The following is a 26,026-nucleotide window of genomic DNA, read 5'->3' as shown; positions in this document are numbered from 1 at the left end:
CCGATTTCTGTGACATCACATACAAAGTGTCAATAAACGTCCAGCCAGTTTTTGTTTATTCAAATTTCTGTAACATTCTGAGGCAAAAGCTGCTTATTTTAAACATCATTAGTTGATGTGTGCTGATCAAAAACATTTTTGCGCCGTTATAAAAAGAGCTGACCGTTCAGTGGGAGCTCCAGCCTAACAGCTGTGTGGAGCCCTGATTCTGGTTTATTATGACGTACTGTAAAACTACCTGTACTCTGGCAAAACAGAGTGAAATGCCTCAGTTCCCCAGTATATAAATGCAATATATGGGCTGGCTGATATTTCCCTGTGGACACTTTGGTCAGCTTGACCTCTGTTAAAGCTTCCGCTTCTGTCACTGGCAGCCTGACTGAAATAAATTGGCTTTGGTCTCAGTGGAGGAGTTTGCTGTTGCTGCAAACCTGAGGCCTGATTGGGAGAGCTGCAGACTCAACTGGGAAGGTCTGTGTGTGCATGTTTTTCTGACCTGAGAGAAAGGTCCGTCTATGAATTGCAATGACCTAACGCAGTGTAACTGTGTGTGGAAATGTGTGGGTGTGTGACCGCGTGTATATATGCCTAACCTTAACCTCCATTAGAGGAGAACCCACAGTTGACCGTGACCTCTGTGTCCGCAGAAACATGTGACACTGTATGTGTAGTTGACCTATCAGTGCTCTGTGTTGTAATGTAGAGGAAGCATCAGTGGAGGAGCGCAGTCCGCCCACGCACCAACACGATGCATCATTCTGGGCGTAGAGGGGCTGATAAAAGTTCAACCTACAAGCTGATGATATGCACAAGATGACTAACGATGCATGATGGTCGGCCGAAACGTTTCCAACAAGACAAAGATCCTAACATGGATTCAAACTGGTTTTGGAAAGAATTAATAAAAGTGAATCTGCCTGAATGACCTTCCCAGGCACCCGTCCTGAATCCTGTTGAAAAACAAACGAGAGGGAAAACTTTAGCCAATCTGCTAATATCAGAGTTATTTTTTGAGAACTTTTAACGGACTTAGCTTCCCGTAAATTAGTTTTTTTTATAAATTCTAAAGCACTATTTTAATCATCTGTTTTGTAAGTTTTCAGTTGAATAAAGTTTGTGTTACCATACTATTTTGAGATGTTTATATTCATGCTCTTATTTTGCACAGCAGTTCCTTTTCCTGTCCTCACATTCTCTCTCTCTCTCTTTTAAAGAAACGTCTTTGAGAAAGTGGAAAGTACATCATAAACAAACAAACGAGCTATACGTTTTTTACTTTCTTATGAACAAACAACCAGCGGTGTTAATTAAACAAACATATTAAAAATTCACAGATATAAATAGTTTTTTTGTTGTTACTCCTCATTTTCTCCACCTGCATTGGGATGAATAAAGTTTAGCTGCGTCTGGACGTGAATGTTGACTTTCAGGAATGAACTTAAAATGTAGTAACTGCAAACTGCAACAATCCCACCTTTTGACTTATCTAAGAATATTCTCTCCTGCTAGAAGTTATATTGTATGTACTGCTGTATAGATTCATATTGTTGGAGCTTTATGCTTATTTATGTTTTGGAAAATATATTCCCTTTTGTAGATTAACAAAGTGAGAGATTCTGTCACAGTCAGAAGTGACTTTTAAATCCTGCAGAGCGCTCCGTCTCAGGCTGACTCTTTATAAATATACCTTCGTCTTTAACAGTTTTCATCCAGGCTGTCATGTCATTTGTTGGCGGTATCAAGAAATAAAAATCAAACAAAAGGATTAAAGTAACATTTTTTGTGGTAGAATCGTGCAAACTAGTTTCAAAACCATTAAAAAATTCTGTTCACTTTTTTCCACAAAGCTTAAACATGTCAGGTAGGGCTGTTGTAAAAGAATATTTTAGTAATTTATTACTCGATAGAATATTTTTATGGTTAATGGAGTAATCGGATCTCTCTCTCTCTCGGAGTCGTTTCGTCACGAATGTCAGGTTTTAACCGCTAAATCTCACCTTGATGCACAGTGGCTGTTTGTTTTATTTAAAACAGTGTGTGGACGCTAAAGGATCATGAAAGAAGCTCAGGTTGAATAATCGCAGCACAATTACTGATGAAATGGGAAAAAGCCACATTGATGTTAAAAACAGAACAATACCTGACATGTTTAAATATTTGTGTTGGTGCTAAATTTTACCCAAATAATATGTTTTTGCACAGTAAGACAAATGTACATCTTCAACAACTTTCTGTGGCAGTCACTTTATATTGTTGGTGAGTTCATATGTCGTAGAAGTGATCCTCAGATTCCCAGACAAGAATGGAGCTCATTTTTAATTTATATTAAAGTTCCTGTTCATTTTGTTACAGCAAGAACAAAATGTTTAGAAAAAGGCTACAAGGCATCATGAATTAACTTCACTTTTCCCTTTCAAAGACGTTTTTTCAGCAAAAAGTGCTGAACCTCACAGCTGCTGTTTCTGCAACTTTTACCACGTCTTTTTTTATTTATTTTATCTTTTACAAAATCACAAATTGGGGCCAACATGGCCGCCACCGAACTGCTGTCAGAGTGAATGTGAAAGTACTGACTCATAACCTTTCAATTAAAAGATAAAAATGAAAACTAGGAACTTTACATAAAAATATTTAAATGTTTTAATGTTGCTTTTTCAAGAGGTTAAACGTTTTTGAAGTTTTGACGCTTTATTTAAAATCTACCAAGCCATCAAAAAGAGTTCTCTTAATTTATCCAGACCAAACTTCTCTTGTTTTGGTTCAGTTAGGATTATTTTTATTTATTTTTTCTTAGGTTTGGAATAATGACAGAGTTGTTTTGACTTTCTTCACATTATTGTTTTCCATCTGTGGGGCTCAGGTAGAAACTTTGTGTTGGCCATCCAAAACTTTGTGTGTTTTATCCATTAATGATGATTTTAGACCAAAGTTTTAACTTCCTGGTGTTTGGAGACTTAATATTTCTGAATGTTCTTTCCTCATGATTCCATCTCTGTTTTTATCTGTGAAAAGCACTTAGAGAAACTTTACATCCTTATTATTCTGATGTTATGAAGTGCACCAGTCCCTCCTGCAGCAACATGACTTGTGCTTCTTCCTTTGATATCGTCACAATCAATTTTCTTTTATAAAATCATATAATTGGTCTTAAAAAAGCACAAATTTCTTCTTGAACTTTTTCAAACTCTACTTTATATTATACTGTTTTGTTGTAATAACTTATTTCTTCCCGTGTCGCCTTTCATCCCAGCCTAGAAAACAACTAGATTTCCTGTGATAGTGACCAAAACACAGACGATATCTCTGCAGATAATCTTACCTCCGTTTGGACAGAAAAGGTTTTTTCTTTCTACTGAGTGTATCTGTGTTTATCTGTATGTGTACTCTTTTCATTTGCCCGGATTTAAACCCAGTGGGAAATTATTCACTGTTTCTCCAGGGAGGAAATATTTTTAGCAGAATGTTTGGAAGGCTAGGAAAAGTTTTGTGGTTTAATTTTTATTTTTTGCTCTGAAGCAGCAGGGAGTGCAGATTGAGTCAACCTCCTGTATATATGCATCATGGATGGTAAAGATAGAATTGAAACAACACATTTATTTCCTTTTTTAGAGTCTTCATATGTGAGAATGACAAAGTAGTCCTTTGATTTTCTTCTACGCAAAATATCACAGTAACAGGCATTTTTAACTCAACTCATACCTCCAACACAAAGATTTAATAAAAACAAGATCTTGCATTTGCAAAAGGGGATTTTTTTTTTTCTCCGTTTAACAGAGAATTAATAAACACTCTTTTTTTTAAGGAAACATTTTAATTTTTATTTGAAATTCACATCAGATGTTTAACAAGCCAAGTAACACATATTAGCTCACAATATATGTAATAGAGTGGATTGGTACAGGGAGTAAGTATTGGCCACTTTAAGAAAACTAGGCACATAAAAACAGGAAAACATCTAAAATCAACAATCTTGCTTTCTATTAGCTTCAAATAATATCAGCTGTTATTTTTTTAGTATCTGACGTTGGACGTTTGCACAACAAATGTAAAGTTTGAGAACAGGCACTTCCAGGGGGAGAAACATCTAAGATATTGCTAATACTTTTATAGTGCAAAATTATTTGTACTCTTTGGGAATAAATAATTGTGATGATGCTGTGAGACTGTAAAAATCATAGAAATTCACCTTGTTAGGCCGTTAAAAATGTCTGGAACATGAAAGAACCCAGAATTAAAATCCAAACAAACAACTAGACATTAGCAGTTGAACACTAAAGAAATGTATTTATCTCTGGAAAGCAGTGAATTTTCCAACTAGTGACAAGAAAAGTTTGACATGTATCTCCACAGGATGTGAATAGGAATAAAAGAAAGCTGTGAGTTCAGTACAATTGGTGCAGGCTGAGAGGTTTCTGGACCTTCCCTCTGTTATTCAGCGCTTTAAAGTCAGGATGCTACGCTACCTTTATGCACAGACTGCAGCCTCTGAGCTTCAGACATCCTGAATGCCAACTGTAGACTTCAGTCGTGTGCCTGGAATGTAAATGAGGCGAAAGTGATTCACCTCATGCTTAACCCATCTTACAGCAGCCTGGCTGTGAGAAACAATGGAGAGAAATCACTGAAAGAGGATTGTGTGTCTCTGTGCTTGTGTTTGCTAGCTAGCTAGTCTGACAGGGCTACAATGTTTTTTTTTTGTTTTTTGTTTTTTTAGAGGATATTTTGCCTGGTTTAGCTTCTCCTGCTGTAAAGTTGTGTGTTTGCTGTGTGACACATGGAAATGTTTGGTTTGCTCACGTCCTCATCTTTACCATCCTGGGACAGATGGTGAAGCTCTGCAGTGCATCTGCCGAGTCATCAGATGAAAGACCGTAATGAATAGACTGCAACTAAATGATACCTGAGTCAACCATGAAGTTTTACTGAACGGTTTCATCTTTTTAGCTTTATAAACTACCATATCAGTGATTGTTTTAGCGATGAATGAAAGCTTTATGGATATTTTAGACTTTTCTTTATGAAGCGGTGGCAGATTTCTGCTACAAGTGAAGTTGTTGTTTATGTAAACTCTGGCTATCATTTGAATCGATGAATAAACCTGTAATCCCACCAGGAAAGACCTTTGGTTTGGCTTGTTTGGTCCAGACTTTGTTCTTTTACATTTGTTGTGATTTGCTTTCACATTGTGCTTTTTGCAAGTGAACTATACCTTGTAAGCAAAGCCACATGGGTGATGATTATTGCTCCTGTTGGTCAGAAATGATGGCAGAGCACAGACCCAGAAAAAGAAAACTGAACAGTATCGCTTTATTTGAAGGGATGTGAATAATATTACACTGTCATAAACCTGAAGGACTGTCAGTAAATAATGACACTTTAATGCAAAATCTCATTAAAAGTTAATTGAAAGTGTCAACTTTTCATTATTCAGTAAATAATGACACTTTAATGCAAAGTTGCATTAAAACCTGCAGTGAAAGTTTGTCAAAGGTTTCAGCTTTGCATTAAAAGTGTCATAAAGATTCATAAAGACTCCTTCATGTTCATGACAGGTGTTATTTCAGTCTTATGCTCATCCCTTCAAATAAAGTCTTACCAAAAAAAACTAGACTGGAACTCCTGCGTTCTGCAGTTTTGTTGTGCACACTTGTGCAGTTTTTACGGCTGCAACACCAATGTGAACGTTAAGATCAGCTCATTCAACGCAGATTTCACAATGTGATATTTTAATTTGTGAGCTGCAAGTCGAGGTAGACGCATAGCGTTGGCAACAATAAGGGGCTAATTTGTACCATGATGCCAAGAAACGGTGGCTTGTGAAGACCAAAAGAGGCGTTTTCTGTAGTTGATTCGACTTGAGGCAGGCCTGTATTCACACCAGAAGTCAACGACACCAGAGTTTGTCTAGAATCACACTGAAACCTCCTCAAAATGTGGATCTCGGTACAGTTGTGTGGTTCACTGACACCTTCACAAAAAGTCCAAACCAATCGGGAAAACAAACTGCTCCGTTTAAAGAGGCAGCTAGCTAAGAGCCGTAGCTAGCTAAACCTTCTATGCTAATACTGACCAGAGCTAACATTAGCTCTGATTCTCCCAGCAGCATCCCCATTAAAATAGAGACTGAAATGAACATATAAGCTGATTTTATTCATAATAGTTTAACTAGCTTGTTTGCTATTTTTCTGTGTTTCACCTTGAAATATTTGAAGACCCCTGCTGAGCGCTGGTCTAAAATTATTCTGTTTTTTAACTTTGCAAATTTGTAATGACAGAAATGCAGACATGCAAAATGTCCAGCAGTATGTTCATGGGAAACACTCGTTTATAAAACCGACAGGTACTCCAACACTTAACATCCATATGAGAGGAAAAAGCTCGTCCTCATCCTCATCCTCATCCTCGTTCTTCTCGGTGCTGCAGTAAATTTTTATCATGCAGAGCTTCCTTTTCCTGTGTTGTCATTCCACTGAACCAACCCATAAAGCTTCAAAAGACTGATGCCTTTTCTGTTTTCCTCTGAAGACATGAATGGATTCATCCTGGCAGATGTCACAGCTTGTCTCCACCTGTGACCTCTGATGCCAAGACTATAACAGCATGGGGAGAATATAAAGCAGAATAAACTGATGCAACACATTTAGAGGAATTCCTGCCTTCTTCCTATAAAGATTGTAATGTTTCTCTGTCAAGAAGCAAATTGTGTCTGATGCAGATCTGAATCCTTACTTGCTTTGGTTAAAACTTTTCAAATCGCTAAAACTAGAAAGCAGTTTAGCAATTTAAAAAACAAAATAAATCCCCCGACCTGCTTGGCTTATCAGACATTATTTTGTCAATAGTATTTCAAACTGGATCTATGAACCGAAACATCTGAATTTTCATCTCAAGAAACCCAGAAGTTGCAATGAAGTAAAACTGAAAATGACAGAAACACAATCCAGAGTGAGGAAAAAAAAAAATATTATCGCTCAAGAAACTCAGAGGAGAGCAGCAGCAGGTTGTGTCTGACGGCGTAAACGTGTTTTCTGGAGGAGAAACGAAGCTGCTATGATCAGTCCAAACATCGTCACCATCTGCTTTACTGTGACGAACCGTAAGAACCGCAGAACCGATGAGGAAACACAATCTATACAATCAGAGCATCTTTCTCCATTTCTCCACAGTCGGACATTTTTACTTCTGAACCTGAAGGAGCTGGTTGGGCTACAGCAGCTCTTTTATTGGGTCCGATTGAATAGAACCGCCCTATTTTCTGATGAGCAAAAGATTTTGATTTGTTAAAGATTCTCTGAAGGAATTATGTGCTCTTTCGCTCGGCTGTTGGTTTCTGGGGAATACAGACCTGGCAACTGTCATGTTCCGTGTTTTTCCTGCATGTTTATTTCAAGTTTCCTGTGTGTCTGAGTCTCCGTGTTGTCCTGTCTCCCCTTGATTAGTTCCCAGGTGTGTCTCGTTCCCTGATTACCCTCTGTGTATTTAGTGTCACCTGTGTCTCTGTGTCTTTGTCGGGTCCTACGTCTTCTAACGTCGAGTCACGTCTTGGTTACGTCTTGTCGCCCAGTCCGTCTTTCCGTGAGTGTTCCGGTTGCTACCGGTGACGAGCCCAGGCTTTCGCTCGGCCGTGCTGCCCGGCTTCTAGGATTGTTTTTGGACTGTGTTTTTGCTTTATTTCCTTCATTAAATATCAGTTTTTCACCACACCCTGGGTTCCCGTTTGCTGCCTCACCACCTCACCATCACGCCACATGATAGCAACATCCACAGAATAACTGATTTATCAGATCTTCTGTTTTAATTGACAGTAAATTGATAATACTTTCAGAAAATTGATCAGCAATATGAGCCAAATAAAGAAGCTGGACTTACCTAGTGAGCAATTCGCCAAGCCAGGATGTTACCAATGTTTTTGGTTTGAAAATGTCAAAAAGTGCGACTAAGACGCAATATACCTGAGTAGATATATAGTTAATATGTGCTGGAACATATGCGTCAAACTCGAGGCCCGCGGGCCGAATCCAGTCCACTGTACCGTTTTATGAGGCCCTCTAGACCCCAAATTACACAAAATCAACAGATCTGCAAATTTTTTTTTCCGATTTTTACTCCAAATTTCTCTAAAAATTGTCAGAAAACATTGGATTACTTACATGATGTGGAGTTACAGTCCGTGATCGATACAGCAATTAATAAAAAGTCACATTTAACATCGTTCATAGCAGAAATAGTGATACTGGTTTTGAATTAGGACCACAAAATCTTTGATTTTGATTGCAAAGAAAACAAAACACACAAACGATTCTGAAATCCTGGACGGACTGATCGGTGAAACAAACAATTATGTATTGATGCTTTACCAGTTTAATGGGTTTTACCAATAGATTCTGACACAACCGGCCCTTTAAGGACATTCAGATTTTTGATTTGGCCCAAAATGAAAATGAGTTTGACTCCCTGCTGCTAGAAGTATAAAATCAATTCAGGTTTTAACCAGAATCCTGATTTTATTTTTTTTTTAAATCATATTTAGACCAAGATGAGACACGTTATTAGTCGTGTCAGCAGGAGGTACTTCTGCCTTTCAGTTCTGTGATTAACCTTTCTTTGTGTCTCAGAGACACAAAAGTGGAAAGTCAACTTCAACCAACCAGCCTCCCCCACCCATACTTGGTGTGTTGTTAAATAAATCACACAATGACAGAACGACGGCACGTTGGGCCCAGGTTGACAGTGATTTATGAAGAAGGCTGTGGTGTTTACCTCCCCTGTCAGTGGTCAGAGTGTTGTTGCTAATTGGTTTGAAAAAGCTGCAGATTGGAGACGTACCCCACACTCTGCCTGTTCCTCCCGTTAAACATTTGTCTCTTCTCATAAAACCTGAGCTTTATGAGTCCGTTACTGGAAAAAGAGAATCCTCGATCCAGTCAAAACTTTCATAAACAGTCAAAACAAACATTGTGTAACCAAATAGCTCCAACATAAGTGCTGTGACCTTGTAGGCAGACAGCTTTTGTCTGAACACAGCTGCACTCTTCTCATCAATTTAGATGCAACTCTTCAGGCTTGAAAATCTAAATGTCACTTTTCCTGCTGTGAAAATGCCCCAGTTATGCATTTATTTATTTATATTGCACACATGTTGCCACTTTGCATCCTATTCAGTCATGCTGGCCGCCCACCGCAGCCCAGCATCGTGCGTAAGGCGAAATAAAACCGTATTCCAGCTTGTTCGCTCTCCTCTGTGGCGTCCACAGCCAACAGGATTCTACTCTTCGTATTGTTTGTGACATCAGGTGATGAATTTCTCCCCTGCATGCCACAAAATCAGTTTGCCAAGGTCAGACCTGAGCTGTGCTCTCATAATTACTACTGAGGGTAATTAGTTTCCACTGCTGAAGGTCTGCGGTGCCCCTGTGCACACCTTTAGCCCGTCACCTGGGTCCCGCCAGGACAAATGAATGGCTGCGCATGCTGGGTCGACTGGGCCCCTGCGATCCATAATCGGGTCCCTGTTGAGCGGTGCATCGTTTATGTGTCTGGGTTTGCATCACTAAGAACAAGGAATATTACCGTGGAAGTTAATGATCCCTCTCTGTTTCAGAGACAGAATCACGGCGTCAACATGGGAGAAAATCATTAGCCTTCGCACAGTTAATGAAAGTCGCCGATTAAGTCAGCCGGTCTTTAGAGCTGGATATTATGCAACCCAAAGATTCAGAGCATAATTAGTGAACTTCTCTCATCAGTTTTTTTTTGTGCGTTTTCAGCATCTGATGGTTCTGGGCGTCTCCTTCGTCAGCTTTTGGAGGGAGAAACTTTTCCACCAGCTGCCTCCAGTTCCCTGCTGCTGCTTTTAGCCACACTACAGAGCAGAAGCATCAGCTTTCAGCAGGTCTGAGCATCACAGGAGATTTTGTTCGCACTCCACACTTTGTCACGCTGACTCTGAAATCGTTACAGCCATGCAGCCTTTCCCTTTCCCCTGAGTTTGGTCCATACAGCCACAGCAGCAGGCCGTAATGCACCTGTCACTCGCTCTTCCTCCGCAGAGACTCCCAATGTGTTGACCTCAGCTTTGTTTTAGCCGCCGCCTCCCACCGCAGCCTGGTCCCCACCTCCCATCAGCGCCACATTGTGCCTCGGAGCTTGGATTCAGCCCATTTCCATCACCTGTATCCCATCTGCCCTGTTTTCACCTCATCACAGCAGAAACAAGGCTCTGCAGGAATCGCGCATGCCAAAAACGCGCCATCTTTTCCGCCTCTAATGTCTGCCGCCATCTGCGACTTCTGCCATCAGCTCTATTGTCGCCCCATAAGAAGCTGGTTGCAGGTGATAATGTCCGGTCTTCCGCCCACATCAAACACCTCTCCTCTCCGTCTAGCTCACGGTTAATTCACTTAACGACGGTAACGGTTTGTAAATACCAGTGATTAAGCTGAAGAGGCCCCTTGTGTAAACAGACTGCTGAGGCGTTGGAGGAGGTTGTGAGGTATTGACCGCCCTTCCTGCTCAACCTTATAGCCGTTTGACGTGGCTAAGAGTCAGACATCGAGATTGTGTCACGGTCTGACTGCAGATCAATGGGGAAGCACTCCGAACATGGTTCCTGTAGCGGTCACCACCAAATCCCTGTCAACACAATAAGGTCAGGTCTGGTTCTCTACATGATTGTCCATCATCACTTGGAAGAGCCATTCAAAGCTTTTCCTGTGAAGCTTTTTCTGCATTCCCATTACGAATTTCCACAAAACTTTGTCAATATTCTGCTAATGTTGAAAAAACACAATTTCACAATTGCGGTGTTTTCATTAAAAAAGAAATAAAATTAAAATCACACGTGAATAAATTTGTTCATGCGATAGTTCCTTATAAAACATCCTGCAGGTACTTCCTGTCGTTTTCTTCAATGTTGTTTGCAACATCCGGTTGTTGATCATGTGACCAATTTCCACCTCATCCTTTTTATTGACGAGTTTTTTTCTAAAACCGCCTTGTTTTCATATGGTTAATGGAAACACAGCCATTAACCAGATAATGGCTGCGTTTCCATGTTTCATCTATGGTCATGACCCAAAAGAACGAGATTGCGGATACAAGCAGCCGAAATGGATTTTCTCCGTAGGGTGGCTGGGCTCTCCCTTAGTGATAGGGTCAGACTCAGAGTAGAGCCACTGCTCCTTCACATCGAGAGGAGCCAGTTGAGGCTCGGGCATCTGGTCAGGAGGCGTTCAGGTCCCAACGGGAGGAGGCCCCAGAGAGACCCAGGACAGGCTGGGGGGACGATGTCTCTCGGCTGGCCTGGGAACGCCTTGGGATTCCTCCAGAGGAGCTGGAAGAAGAGACTGGAGAGGGAAGTCTGGGCCTCCCTTCTGAAACTGCTACCCCCACGACCCGACCCCGTCTTGGGGTGATAATGATGGATGGATGGAAGGATGAAGGAACGAATCGAAGGAACACATCCAGTGAGGCACCATGTGCACAACCTGCTGCTAAGCCGACTTCTCACCCTAAAGGTCAGTAACTGCTGCTCTGTGAGTCTCGGTTCAAGCCGTTTCTGGAGATTTCCTCTAACAGAGATCATTAAAGATGCCAATAGTGTCCTAATCAACATAAAGTCATTCCACTATATGCATACAGCTGAGTATTGACGCAGTAGGGGAATTTTTGCCGGTGGAAATATCCGGGACATAAGATCAATGGGCCGATTCAAGAGCCACTCCTGCACTAGAGCTTGCCTCCCTTTAATTATCTCCAATGCACATAGCCCTAACGAGGGGAAGGACTCCTAATTGAGAGCATGGAGGAGGGGCTGATGAACCTTAGGGAAACCTGAAGGCAGCACATCTTGGCTGGCCAAGGCCAAATCCTCCTGTCTGTACTGGCAGCCAGTCACCCATCAGTACAGAGCCAATGCACAACCAGGGAGTGTCAGTGAGGCTGAGAGGGAGACGCAGGCCAGGATTTTATCAGACAGGTTTTCCTCTGGTTCCATCATAATGCACCATATGCTTCATTTTAATGAGGAAGCTTCTTCATCTTCTCCTTTCTTGTATATTTTAGTAAAAGACTGCATAAAAGTTTAAATCTAATCTAAGTAAAAAACTGTGAATTGTTGCGAAATGCAAACAGATTTTTCTAAAAAAATGGTCTTGACCAAATGTGTTGCTGTTGGTTTGGGGGCCAAAACTTTTCAACGACACTCAGTTACGTTTTGGCATCAAATATGCTAATTTGGATAATTAACACTGTCAGAAATTACAGCAAAATACTAATCAGATAATTTATAATTCAAAGTCAAATTGTGATGTTCAACGATTCTAACAAAATAATTAAAGGTATTTTTAACCTTGCTGCAGTTTTTAATATTAAAGCTGAAGCTGTTCAAATCATCTAGAGGAAACAAAACAGGAACCAACTGAATGAATATTGAAATAAACTCATATTTTACAGTTTAATTACATTTTTCTGTTTGTTCATACAGTGCAGAGTCTCAGGTTGTTCAGATATTGTTACAGAACATCCCCATGTGAACCAGAAGACTTTTCAAAAACTCATATCAAACATAAACATCTCATTCAGACAAAGCATCTATATTTGTACATCCATGCATCTTCTGTTTATTACAGATTAGGTGTCAAAGTATAACAAATATAAATTAACTCCAATTAAAAGTGGAATTTGTAAAAAAAAAAAAATTATCTGGAGGCTTTTTTAAACAAACACCAGGGACATCTTCACTGGTTAATGTCATTTCTTTTTTCAAATTAAAATAGTGAAACTGCTAAACAGCTGAAGTCCTAAAGAAGCATTAAGCTCGGACGTTACACGGCTGCGATTAGGTCTCTGGAGAGGAACAACGAAATAATAACCCGGATAAATCTGCTGCAGAAAATGTTCTGTACACGTTGACCTTTGAAGTGAAAATGTCACGTCTGAATCCATTTTTCTCACCATCTGACTCATGAACGACACAGAGCTTTATCTTTAACGTTTTACAGAACCCTCCACTTTGTTTTTAACTCAAAACTGACACGCTCCAGTAGAAAATGAAGCAAACGGGGAACCAGTTGGCAATCTGTCGCCGACTTCCCGTCACTTCGGTTCTCTCAGATGCAACAACAGTTTAATGAAAGCAGAACAGTCGATGCTTAATTAACACCTACTTGCTGTTCTTAGCATGAATTTTCACATATTCCTCCCCTCAGAATAAAAATCTAATTGAATGAATAAAAAGCACGCTGTGACCAATTAAGCCAACTGGTTCATACTGGAAGAGTTTTCATCTCCTGACTGGAAGCTCCAATCAATAAACATTCATGGCAAAAACCCTGGAGGGATAAATTCTGCTGTTTGAGTGAAATGTGTCATTTAATTGTTATTTCTTTTATTAGATCAGGGAGATTTCTGAGGAAAATATGTTCTCTCTGTGAACAGGATGTTTTGACAGAAACTGTCAGAGACAAAGGAAAGATCTGTCACAATACAGAAGGAAATGTTTTTTCCACATTTTGAATGAGCAAAACAGCAATAAAATAAAGTTTGGTTGGAGTTAGAACATGGCTTCCGAAACGAACAAATATAAAAACAAAAGATCTATTCGGAAATTCAACAAAAATTGATCTTTTTCTTTTGACATATTTACACAGTCGGCTGCACGTCTTCGTGGTTCAACATTTACAAATTCACCGATTTGTGGATTTTTCTGTGCGACACAATTTCAAATTATTCACAGAAAATTCTCCCATTCCTGGATTTTTTTTTTTTTTTATTGTTTTGTTTTGTAGAGCGAATCTGAAATATTCAAACTGAACAGTTTGCAACTTGACAGACTGCTGGCGATCGTTTGCCAAGCAGCCAATCAAGACGTGCCATTCATTTTCGTTGCCACTGATTGGCTGTACCCCAAAGGTTATTAGGTTGTAATGTCGTGTCAAAACTATTTCCACTGTACTTATTAATAATTTAAAACACTTTGCAACAGCTTATTTACAGTCTTGAATTACCGGTCAAATGACTAGCAGATTTTTTTCTGATAAACACGCCAGTGAGCAACAGACTGTTTAAAATTTAAAGCTAAGTGTAAAAGTTTCTTTGATTTAAACTTCTACGTCTTGCTGAGGTGTAGACCAGATGTAACCCTATGGAAGTAAATATGTGCCATCAGAATTTGAATAAAAAATACCTCTGAAATTTGAATGTTGTATATTAGTGCTTACTTTTTCAGTATTAAAATAAATTCAGAATATATTTTTAACCTAAAAAAAAATTTAATGTCATTATTTTTGCAGTAAAAAAAAATTCGGTGTAATTTTTTTTACATGGTTGCAATTTTCAGTTATTAAAAAAATTCACATTCCTATTTCAAAGTGATCACATTTTCAATATACATATTTTTCACAGTTTAAATTTTCAGTGTTAAAAAATTCAGCATATAAAAAATTCAACTTTTCAAAATTCAAATGCAATATTTTCGTTGTCCTCCAATTCAACTTGCTCAAATTCGCCGTCTCAAATTCAGCGTCTAAAAATTCGCTGTCTCAAATTCAGCGTCTAAAAATTCGCTGTAAAAATGGCCAAGGTTACTTCAGGTCACAGACATTAGCAATGGATGTCCGATTCCAACATCCACCTAATCACGTGACACAACCGTCATATTGAAGAAATACCAGCATCACCCAGGCTGGCGACCATGGAAGCTGACATAAACCCAGCTGAGTTTAATGCTTTCATATTTCTATAGTATATTTTATTTTGTGCATGAAGTTTGATACATTATCTTAAAGCCTGATTTAAAACACGGGTTGGGCCGTTGTTAATCTTACACCGTGTAGTGCCGGCATATTACTTGCTACCTCCTAGCACCCCAGCCCCTCCCCGCTGTCCCGTCCAATTTCCCCAGTTTTATTTCAAAAAGAAATACCACTTGGGTCAAGTCTAGAATCTTTAAAGAGAACTGATGGGTGGCGACATTCTGGGTTGTTTGTATGTTGTCTTAGGTGAGACTGAGACAGGCAGTCTTAGTAAAGTCGTAATTTTTCAGGAGATGCTACCGCTAATATGGCTGCCTTGTGTGCTTCAAAGAGGGCTGTGAACACTTTCCGACATTAATTATAACCACAACCCCATTCTGATCAGCTACCGTATTGTTCAGGTGACTTCATTACAACATCATCCAAAATACTGCTTCTCTTATCTGACAATTGTTGATATACAATATTAATTTACATTCTTTTTACTTTGCCTAAAACCTCGTTCTGTTACCTAGCAACACTATAAACAACCGCCTTTGTTTTTTCAGTTGATTTTAACTAATTTTCAAGAAAATATATGCTTGTAAGTATATCTGTTAACTTATTTTAGATTAAATATCATAATTTAATTTAGATTACTGTGACTTCTCAATGCTGACCTACTGATGTCAAAATACTTTTTATTTTACTGACAATTTTTAAATGTTTTTTTTCCTTTTTCTCTTTTCAAGGAACTTTTGCTGAATCATATTTTTGATAGACTCCGTGATCGTTTGGAGCAGGAAGAAGCAGTTTTATATCTGGGAAGAGTGTGCACAATCAAAGGTTTGTACAAATGACAAGTTTCAATATGTGATGCTTTTGAATGTCTATAGTAACATTAGCTTTGTGTGGTCTTCAATATGATGAGATTTGAAGGGCAGTTTTTAATTGTTTATTACTCCATAATTGAAGGACTGAGCGACTGTGGAGAGATCTGTGGACGGCTGTAACGTGCATCTATTATGACGTGCTACACTACCTTAAAGAAGAGGGATACCTGGACATTTCAAATGAAGCACTCCTCTTCTGTTGCCATTAAGTCTTCCTGCCATGTCTGCAGGATGATCTGGATACTTTCTGCAGTGGCTGGGACAATCACCCACTTCGAACTGAAGCAACATGACTCCTAACCTGCTCTGGGTTCTTGGTCGTACACATCATCCAATTCCTGAACCCCACGGTGCCTTGACAGGTTATAAAGATTATAACGGAGGCTCAGATGTATTTGCTGAACATTTTATGTTCAGATTTTTATTGAATAACAATAGCTGAATAACGGCAAACGGCTGTTTGTAACCAAGCAACCAAAATCACCAGAAGGCAATCATGTTTTAACAAGATAACTATCACATTTTAATAAGATACATATGATGTTATAACGTGATAGCGCTCAATTTTTTTTCCTGTGACAGCAATACGCTTCCGTGCCAGTTTAAAAATTCACCATTTATGAAATGTAAAGCAAAATGCTGATCATGTTACCACAGAGGTGAATTTTAGTGCTTTTATGGTAGACATGTCAGAGAACAAAAATGTTCTAAATTTGTAATTTGTTTGTTTTTTTTCTTTACTCAAAAGGAACCCATTAGGTGCATTTGTACATTGTTGTAGTGCTTTACATTACTTGAATTATAAGAATCAGAAAAGGTTTTATCTTATGTTGTTTATTTTCTAATACCTAAAGCATATATGAACTCATCTAAGTACATTCAATAAAATTTTGCATAAAAAAACAATTTCAGTTTCATATTTAAAACTGCCTGTACAAACAGTACTGACTCAGAGAAATGAAATATCTACTCTGAACATTGTGTTATTCTAGTTCCTCTAGTTTTGAATTTGACAAAACTAGAGAAATTAGAGTAACAGCAATGTTGTCGCTCTAATGAGGAATACATATGATCACATTTAAACATATGTATCGAACTTGTGATCTGACAAAAATCAGAAAATTGAATTGATTCTACATTTCAACAAAACTGTTTTGTTTTAACAAACTGATTCACAAAGAACTGCTACAGCTTAAATGTAGATTGTTTTTTATTTATTTATTTTTTTTTAACAGGTCGATCACTCAAAGCCAGACTGCGTAGAGGAAATGCATGCTACAAAATCCTCACTGAAAGAGTTGTAATTCCAGTAGTGACAAGGAATTCTTAGTGTTTTGTAGTTTCCACGAACAATCTCCACAGACAGACTTGCTGGCAGATTTTCCCATCCAGTCCAGAATTTCATCATGTCTCCTCTTCCTCCACTCCGTGGTCTTTCAGTTAGTAAATTAAGTAAGTGGTTGCAGATTCAACAATAGCATCCTGACTACCCTGTAGTCACAAAATATATAAAAGACAAAGTAGCAGTTGAAAAAGGATTAGTTAAAAAGAAATTTACACTTCATGAGAATGATCACTTTTACTCAGGAAAGCTCTGTGCTGTAGGGTTCCCACCTTTCAGAAATTAAAATAAGGATCTAGCAGATGGAAAGTGTAAGATTAACAACGGCCCAACCCGTGTTTTAAATCAGGCTTTAAGATAATGTATCAAACTTCATGCACAAAATAAAATATACTATAGAAATATGAAAGCATTAAACTCACCGTTGGGTTTGCGTTCGCCTCCATGGTCGCCAGCCTGGGTGATGCTGGTATTTCTTCAATATGACGGTTGTGTCACGTGATTAGGTGGATGTTGGAATCGGACATCCATTGCTAATGTCTGTGACCTGAAGTAACCTTGGCCATTTTTACAGCGAATTTTTAGACGCTGAATTTGAGACGAGCAATGAATTGGAGGACAACGAAAATATTGCATTTGAATTTTGAAAAGTTGAATTTTTTATATACTGAATTTTTTAACACTGAAAATTTAAACTGTGAAAAATATGTATATTGAAAATTTTATCACTTTGAAATAGGAATGTGAATTTTTTTAATAACTGAAAATTGCAACCATGTAAAAAAAATTACACCGAATTTTTCTTTACTGCAAAAATAATGACATTGAATTTTTTTTAGGTTAAAAATATATTCTGAATTTATTTTAATACTGAAAAAGTAAGCACTAATATACAACATTCAAATTTCAGAGGTATTTTTTATTCAAATTCTGATGGCACATATTTACTTCCATAACCCCCATAAACTATGCTGATCTGTCTGCATGTTTAATGTGTTATTTTGTAGTTCTTAGAATGTCCTGTAGGGGGCATTAGGCCCACATTTCCCCTGTGTCAGTACGAGAAGAAGAGTAAGAGCGAGGAAGAGAAAAGAAATGGCAGACTAAGCACGTTTCAGCAGGAATAGAGAAGCTACTATGCAAAAGAGCGGTTGTGATATGAAAGAAGTCTGTTTATCTTGAACTGGATGATGTATAGTCTGTTCTTAGATTTCTCCGGTGAGTCTGTTGTTTTATTTTCAGCTGCTTACTTACGCTAAATGGCTACTTAGCTGGAGCTAACGTTGCTCAGTTTTTTTCCGAACTGAAAGAACTAAAAAAAGAACTCGGACTGAAGCCTGGGACAACGCAGAGGGACTGATGCTACTGGAGCTGGATATTTTGCTTGGAAACCAGATAAGAGAATTGAACAAGAGAAAAGGGGGGCCCCCAATCCTTTATTTTTTTGGTTATTCCACAAACTACTTGTTCATGAACATTTTCAAACTGGACAATTTATGTGCACATTGACTGAACTGACTGACTGAACGTTATATTGAAGGACTAATTGAAATATGTAATATCTTTGTTGAAATGAGCTTTAAAGCTACAGTGTAGAAAAACCTACCCTAATTTTTTGAAATATTTGAGTTATTTTTAAGGGTGGACAATTTAAGTTTTATACCTTAATTTTATTAAGGTAATTATTCTTTTGTGGAGAAAGAAAATAAACCTGAGTTGTTAAAACGTGAATGCTTATCATCCTCCTGTATGACCCTAGAACAAAAGTAACTTTCCTACTGAATTTATTGTTAATTAAATTAAGTAGTGGTTACACAAATAAAAGTGTTTTTACTCATTTTGACAAGGAATCATGTTTCTGTAAATGTTTTAACTGAGGAATTTTTAAATTAATTTATTTAGCTGTTTCTGTTTTTGCAGTGAATGTTTGGTAACTTCTGTGAGCCGCTCCCAGGATGTTTTTACAAAACATTGTAAAAGAGATTTTTAATCTCAATGGGACTTTAATGGTGAACTAAAGGTTAAATAAAAATAATGGAACAATTTCAAGTAGTGAAATTTTTTACTTGCAAGTCTTTAATTGTACTTAAATATTGCTTCACAATAAAACTTTCACAAAAATTTAGCTTTGTTGCCATAAATTAGTTTATTACGAAATAAGTTTTCAACATTATTTCTCATATCTTCTTCTATTTGCCGTCTCAGTGCATTTAATCTTCTTGTTCTTTGTTTACATCCTAACTCTTCCAGTCATTCGTTTCGGTTCGTCCATCTCCTAATTAGCAGTTCTGTGGCCTAATTGTGAAACTCCGACCTTCAGCCAAGCGATCATTTTTTTCAATTAAAGAGTGGTGTTAATGTAGTTTTCATGGTTTACACTAAACCCTGAATGTTCAGTCATATTTCTCCTATTTTATGGACCAAACTTCACGCAGGGATTTTGGTGTAATTGAGACACGACTAAAATTAAAGTTGGAGGGTATGGAAGCACTCCAGCTGATGGAAAACCCATAAAGCGTAAGACATGGAGGCAGCAGATGATCTCTGGGCCTTGGCATCCTGATTAAGTTTATGTTTGGCCCGCTCTTATTGTGCCTTTTTTCTGTCTCAGCAATATTCAAGACATATTCCCCTTTGAAGCCCTTATCTCCTCGGACATCAAAGGTTTCCACTAAACAGAGTGAGCCTCCGCCTACTTCCACTCTCCACTTAAAGGAGTCTTTTGTTGTGAGTGTGTGTGTGTCTCTGCTCTGCACACACACAAACACACACACACACATGCCCACACACTTATGGCATCTGTGTTTCTGTTTCAGAAAAATCAGACTTTTACTTTCAGATGTCAGAGTCCTGAGGGGATTCTTTGAACATTTCCCGTCGGTTGCAAACCTCTGATTTTCGGCATCAGAAGATGTGTGAGAATTGTTTACAGCGAATCAAATGTTCTAAAGTTGTTCCTGGTCATCCGCTGAAATCCAGCTAATGAAGAAGCGCCTTCATTAGCTGGATTGTCTAATAGATGCGTAAAGTAACGCCAGTCAAAGAGACACTGGACAAAGAATCGCTGCGTTTACATCTCTGCCATCACATCTGATAACTGAAGCTCACTATGGCTAGTTACCGGTTGGGAAAGCACCTGGCTTTTAATCCGCAGTTTGATGAAAACACTAGGTGTGTTTCCGTTAACCGTAAAATCGTGGAAATTAGAAATACAAAAATAAATCCGCTGAATGGAAACGCACCGTCTTCGAAGAAACGCACATTTTTCAACAGAAAGTTATCGGTTTAGGATGAGGCGCTTTGGTTTTTCAGCTGTATCGAAATTAGTGCATTTGGCAAAACTGCAAAGGAAAGACTTTTTTTTGCATCACAAAAACTGTTACTACTGGTGGAAACGACAGAGAAGACAACAGGAAGTGGCAGGATGATGGTTTGTTTTCCTTTTTCTCCTACAATGTGCAGCTGAACTCTCAGCATCAAACAGTTCAGAAAAAATGGTTGAGTCCAAAGCCCTGAGCCAACTACAATTTCCCCAAACGCTGCATACGTAGCCGCTTCCGAGCATTAAAGGTTTGTTGCTCCAACGCCTGAATGAAATGGCGACGTCTCTTCTGATTGGCTGATAGACGGAGAGCGCTGAATTATGAATATATCTCATGTAAATGTTACATTTTATCGCTGCCGTTATTTTTAATGACGTATTGTGTGAACAAGCTTATTCACGTGTGATTTTAATTTCTTTTCTTGTTTTAATGGAAACACCACAGTTGCGTAATCGCGTTTTTCTCCAAGATTTGAACACATTCAAAGTGGAAACGCAGCGATTGTCAGAAGATGAAGCTCCTCTGATTGCTTGGTCTTCTCATGCATGAGTGGGTTTTCTCCAGATGCTCCAGTTTCCTCCCACAGTCACATAAAAATATGTGTGTTCACTAATTAAAGCAGTCGAATTTGTCACATGAGTTCCAGCTAAATTGATCTCATGTGAATACATGAAAATAGGATGACAGATGGAAGACAGTTTTGCATATGATGACACTTATTCTGTTGTGTGAGTTATGGTGGTAGAAGAAAACTGAACATCTGGGGTTAAAATAAAGATACAAGCCAGAGAGATGCATTTTCTAATGTGAAAAATAAATTTCAAAATAAACTGAGAAGGTGTTTCCTTCACCTGTATATCTACTATTTGCTTATTTTCTTGGGTCATTGTGACATTTTATAACACCAAAAATGCTACATATATGAAACAAAGCTTAAAAAAATGTAACTTTGCAATTTGACACCTTGAAATTGGGCATCTGTCCCTTTAAGAAGCTCCTGCTCCTTCATTTACAACCATTTTTAGGACTGTTGTACTGAGACGTAGTTTGTATAATGAGCGCAGCAGACGTGCAGTTCCACCATGTGTTTGCTAATTGCTGCTGCCGCTAGTCTGGAGGAGCTGAGTGGAGGAGCTGAGTGGAGGAGGAGCTCTGTGAGGCAGAAGGCGGGTCTTTGTGAGAGCTTGAAACAAGTAAAGCAACACTCCAGGTGTGTTTTTGTTGAGAGAATAACATTAGAACATGATTTAAAAGTTAATTTTACATAATACTCCCCTTTAAGCTGTTTAAGATTTACTTCAATTACAAACAGAGAGAAAATGATGTCATCAGAAGTAACTCAGAAGAGTAGATGATCATTTAGAAATGAACTTATTTCTTTAATTAATTCTATACAAAAAGCAAATATCCTGTTAAATAGATACATTTAATGGGATAATACATTTCCTGCAGGATCACAGCAAGTATAAACTTGTTACAAAACACCAATAAAAAGGATTTAAAATAGAAATGTCACCTGCTGAAGCATATGCTCATATACTGTACAGTATAATACCTTTTCCTGCTGTAGATTGAGATCGGCTTCGTCAGAGTGAAGAATAAAGCTCTACATTTTTCTGCTAAATGTTTGAATGCTAGATGACATGTCTGCCTGAATCACCCCTGAATGTTTAAACTCCACAACTGGATTCCAGTCCAGATAAAATCCAACATTTACTTTCAGCTAAAAGAAAAACAAAATGTTAAAACAGTTATTTTTCTTCTAAGCCAGTGGTTCTCAAAGATTTTCTTCTTGGTCCCCCTTATGGATTACAATAAAATCCCCCCCCAAAAAAGCAAGAAAAAATAATTAACTGGACCACACATCGTTCAACCAGACATAAACCTATAATCATATTTTGTTTTCAAACTCCACTGAAGTTTATTTCACACTTCAGGTTGCAACAAAACAAACTACAAACCATCTTTACACTTTTATATAACTTTTTTTTTTCATCCATACCACTTCCTGCGCCGCCCCTGCAATGGCACGGTGGCCCCCCTAGGGGGCGCGCCCCACACTTTGGGAACCACTGCTCTAAGCTCAGGTGGGTTGCCTGTTTTTGTTTTTTCTTCTACTAAGCTTTTCAGCTGGGTTACACCTTTCTGTGAATATTTGTATTTGCTCTACAATAAATGACCACAACTTACTGTAGGAAGGCATTTCTAATATATATTAAAAAAATCTAAATTATTGGAAGCAAATGTTTGAAACATATCTCACTTTGCAGAGTGAATCACTTTTTGGCAATAAATCCTGAACATTTTAATACTCTATTTATTTTTTACACACTGTGTCTTCCATACAGAAAAGATTGAGTCATAGTGAAACAGTTCAAACTTCTGCAGTGGTTTTCTAAACACAGTAAGTCATGTATTCCTTGGTTGATATTTGTTATGTTTTTATGCAATAAGAAAGAAAAGCCCCGTCTGCGGTGACCCGTTTGGTCGTGTTGTTAATCTGCTCGTTCTCCCACATGCAGCCGCAGAGCAGCTGCTGCATGAGCAAACAGCTGAGCGATGGAAGGAGGAAGTGGCCCTGCGAATATTCATGCTAATTCCCATAAACAGAAATGAGTCAGGCGGTTTATTTTGCAACATGAGGCCTGATGTGTGGGTCAGAACCTCAGGCGGTCCGGTCCGGTCCGGTGACTGCGGTGACGTTAGCATGACCTTTGATAAGAATCCACATGTTTGGTTTCTAAATGAGTTTTCAGATCATTCAGTGAGCTGCACTGTAAATTGTAACAATGGATTTAACTGAAAAAACAAACAAGTAGATATAACTGTTGGAAGTTGGAGCTTCATTACATATTTTTACATTTTCATACATAAAAATGCAGCGTGAGTGAGTCAGGTGTTCATTTTCATGCTTATTTTACAGAAAAATGTTAGTAAATTATCACTGCTTTCTATATTTTGTCAAAGTTTGAGCAGAAAAACAAAACTGTTTCTTTTTATATAAAGTAGTTTCAAGTTAAAGTGTCTTGACAAATGTTTGTGGTTTATTTACATAAGTAAATTAAAGAAAACTCAGTTGTGTCTTCTTTTTACATTCAGCATGCATAACTTAACATTATTTAAGCAGTTAATTTAATGAAAGTAATAAATGTTGAGGCATTTATTTTTAAGTAAGGAGAACTAAGTTGTTTTTTTATGGCATCAGTTATTGTTTTTATTTTTTTTTTAAAAACCCTAACAGTTACTTCTCATATTTTAAATTTTGTATTTTTGTTGATTTCTGGTGTTTTACAAAAAATAAAACCTTGGAACGAACAGATTTAAATCCTCCTCAGAGTTTAAAATACGTTGAAGGATCTGTGAGGTAAATAAAATGTTTTCTGCTTGTCGCACTAATGGCCTCCCATACTGTCGTACGCATGCAGCAGATTTCCTCCTCCTATACATGCCCACCCTGTGGTGTTAACATTAGCGTCTCACTTCCTGTCTGCGCCGGCAGAGCAGCGCTGAGTCGCTCTCCAATTAGCCTTTAGAAAGCAGCCGGAGCCGGAGGAAGCCCAACACCTCCTTCCATTAAATTCACAAGCAAAACCAGCGTTCTCCTGATTAAAGGGGAGTAATAATGAAGCAATCAACACCCTGTTTGGATGAAAGACTTTATTAAAAGTTTAATAAAATCCTCTGATCACAAACTGCATTAAAAGGATTTTATTTCTTTTTATAATTATGCGTACCAGTGCCAAAGTGCTTCATTTTTAGTGAACTGCTTCTGGTAGTGCTGGAAAAAAACAAAACATAAAAACGTGACAGATTAAAAAAAATAGCTAAAAATAGAGCTTAGTTTACCAAACTAAATTACATTTTTACACCTTTCATATGTTTTAAGGGATTCAATTGACATTATTTTAATGTTTTACCAGTAAAGAGAAGTTCATTCTTTGATACTTTGAACCCTGTCCAAATTCAGGGTCTGCATCCTTCAAATGTCGACGACCAGAGGAGCGTAACTCATGTTGCCTAGCAACCGTGACAGCGTGAAGTTTTTTTAGTCATGTACTATTCCTGATTTCTGTATTATTATTCACCTTTTATAGTTTATCCTGTGATATAGTGAAAAGAAATCTAAAATATTCAAAGGTTTAAAACACATTTCTACAGTGAATATAAGCAAATTATTCATTTTCAAATTGAATACTCTCCAGCTCTCAGCCATTACAGTTAAATAAAACTAGTATGTTTGAAAGCTTCACTTGAACCAATCGAACCGATTTGAACAGGAATAAATTTAATACTTTAGTAAATAAAACATTTTACAGCTAGATATTACCTGTCTGAATAACATCAGTGTTTCACTTCGACTCATTGGGGAAAGCTAGCGGACACAGCTCACATGTTCACATGTCCTTTAAAGCTTCACATGTTTTAAAAGCTTCACATGTCCTTTAAAGCTTCACATGTGCTTTAAAGCTTCACATGTCCTTGAAAGCTTCACATATCCTTGAAAGCTTCACATATCCTTGAAAGCAGAACTTTAGGCTGACCCATGGATCCAGACCAGCCTGAAACAAATCATGTAAAGAACGTATTTGCATATTTCTGTCAGAATAACTTCATATCGTACAAAGAAGCGTGCAGCTTTGACGTGTTTTTCGCAATAAAAACAAAATCTTTCCACAGATCTTTATCTAGTTTTTACTGCAAATATCTCAGTTTGTTTGCTCTAGAAACTAGACCAAAATATGTGGTCAGGTTTTCTGTTTTTGCAGTGCAGCTTTGGTTTCTTCACATTTTCCCCAATAGCTGTAACCATCTGATAGCTGCTGGGTTTTTTTTTCTATTTCTACAGAAAACTGCGGGCAGGGAGGAGTTAAACTGAGCAAACTCCAACATTTTTGTGGCAAGAACTAAAAGTTACGAAATTCATGTAACATTGGAAAACATATAAGTGAGTCAGAAGCCACTTCCTGGACGGTAAATCTCCAGAAACCTCCCGACAGAAGTTGTAATCCTGTTTAAACCCTTACAGAGGAATCAGGCCCCGTCGTGGGAAACAGGCGCCCGAATCTCTTCTTGCACCTGAAGGCATCGCCGAGACAGTCTGGCAGATTTTTTTTAGATGATTAACTTTAAAACTGGTGACATGTTGATAAAAAATGGAAAAAATGTTGATGAAATAAAATGTTAACGTATTAATCTAAAAAAACCTTCCACTCCTCTTAGTTTCTCAGCGTATTTGTGAGCTTCATAAATGCATAAAGCATTTTTTCCATGTGTTTTTATTTATTTTTGATGACTGAGTGGAGCGAATTTGATGGATTCTTACCGAAGAAAATTGAAGTCTTTCTGCTGTAACTGGTGATTGAGTTTCTTGCTGTGTTTTTTTTTTTTTTTTTTTGTCCCTTGCTGTGGTGGCTTTTCACATTTAAAAACACTTACACATACATACACACCTTGATATTCCTCGCTGCTCCCAATCTAATTTCTGCAGATGTAGTGACCCATGAAATGATGCCAAGTCAATCTCTTTTCCCCAGCAGTATGTAAAAGCTGCAGATTGCCTCTTTCAGCCTCAGATATTAACCCGTGGGCCCGCTCCTAATGCGGCCGCGCCGCGGCTACAATACCCCCGACCCAGCTGAAAACAGGCCGCTTCCACCGCCGCTCAACTGTGGGCTTTGAAGTTGCAGAAGTTTGCTGCCAGGTGTGCGTGTGTGTGTGTGTGTGTGTGTGTGTGTG

General features: G+C 38.2%; 1 long non-coding RNA gene across 1 annotated transcript in view; it reads left to right on the top strand.

Annotated features, from left to right (window-relative positions):
* Window positions 1-25,210, top strand: part of LOC122840236 — a 103,644-nt gene extending 78,434 nt beyond the window's left edge. Inside the window, exon 5 of the long non-coding RNA XR_006372190.1 lies at window positions 25,137-25,210. This is a non-coding gene — a long non-coding RNA (uncharacterized LOC122840236). The remainder of the gene's footprint in view (window positions 1-25,136) is intronic.
* Window positions 25,211-26,026: the final 816 nt, after the last annotated feature.

This window comes from Gambusia affinis, linkage group LG11 (assembly GCF_019740435.1).
Source record: "Gambusia affinis linkage group LG11, SWU_Gaff_1.0, whole genome shotgun sequence".
Taxonomy (NCBI): Eukaryota; Metazoa; Chordata; class Actinopteri; order Cyprinodontiformes; family Poeciliidae; genus Gambusia; species Gambusia affinis.
This window is presented reverse-complemented; position numbering and strand designations above follow the sequence as displayed.